The following is a 1364-nucleotide window of genomic DNA, read 5'->3' as shown; positions in this document are numbered from 1 at the left end:
CATCATGCTACAAAAAAGAACCCTGGTCAGGCTCAGTGGCTCATACCTGTAATCCTAGCGCTTTGGGAGGCCGAGTTGGGCAGATTGCTTGAGCTCAGGAGTTCCAGACCAGCCCAGGCACCATGGCAACAGCATGTCTCTACAAAAAAATACAAAAATTAGCCAGGGGTGCTGGTGCACACCTGTAGTCCCAGCTACTTGGGAGGCTGAGGTGGGAGGATCGCTTCAACCTGGGAGGTCAAGGCTGTAGTGAGCCATGATATGAAAGAAAAGAAGAAAGAAAAAGAAAAAGAAAGGAAGAAAGAAAAGAAAAGAAAAGAAAGAAGGAAGGAAGGAAGGAAGGAAGGAAGGAAAGAAAGAAAAAGAAAGAAAGAAAGAAAGAAAGAAAGAAAGAAAGAAAGAAAGGAAGAAAGAAAGAAAAAGAAAAAAAGAGAAAGAAAGAAAGGGAGAGGAAGGAAACAGACACAGACACAAAAGACCACATATTATATGAATATATTTATATAGGATGAAACACACAGAATAAGCAAAGCCGGAGAGACAGAAAGTAGATTGTGGTTCTCAGGGCCTAGGAGGAGGGGAGGGATGGAGAATGTTTGCTCAATGGTTATGGTTTTTTGTTTTTTGTTTTTGCTTTTTGTTTTTTGTCTTTTGCTTTGCTGTGGTAAAAATGTTCTAGATAGTGACGATAGCTGTGGAACATTGTGAATCTGACAAAAAACAGTGAACTATTCACTTTAAATGGTGATTTTTTTTTTTTTTTAAGACAGGGTCTCACTCTGTCACCCATGCTGAAGTAGAGTGGAGTGATCATAGCGCCCTTCAGCCTCCTAGGCCCAAGTGATCCTCCTGCCTCAGCCTCCCTAGTGGCTGGAACTACAGGCACACACCACCATGCCTGGCCCCAAAGGGTGATTTTTAAAAATTTCTTGTGAATCTTACCTCAAAAAAAGAAAGAAGGCTGGGCGCAGAGGCTCACGCCTGTAATCCCAACACTTTCTGAGGCTGAGGTAGGCAGACCGCCTAAGGTCAGGGGTTCAAGACCAGCCTGGCCAACATGGTAACACCCCATCTCTATTAAAAAGTACAAAAATTAGCCAGGCGTGGTGGCAGATGCCTGTAATCCCAGCTACTTAGGAGGCTGAGGCAGGGAGAATTGCTTGAACCCAGAGGTGGAGGTTGCAGTGAGCCAAGATTGTGCCACTGCACTCCAGCCTGGGCGACAAAGCTAGACCCTGTCTCGAAAAAAAAAGAAAAAAAAAAGGAGAAAGGAAGGAAGGAAGGGAAAGAAAGAAAGAGAGAGAGAGAGAAAGAGAAAGAAAGAAAGAAAGAGGAAGAAAGAAGAAAGAGAGAAAGAGAGAGAG

Source organism: Hylobates moloch, unplaced genomic scaffold (genome assembly GCF_009828535.3).
Source record: "Hylobates moloch isolate HMO894 unplaced genomic scaffold, HMol_V3 SCAFFOLD_23, whole genome shotgun sequence".
Classification (NCBI taxonomy): Eukaryota; Metazoa; Chordata; class Mammalia; order Primates; family Hylobatidae; genus Hylobates; species Hylobates moloch.
Note: the sequence above shows the minus strand (reverse complement) of the source record.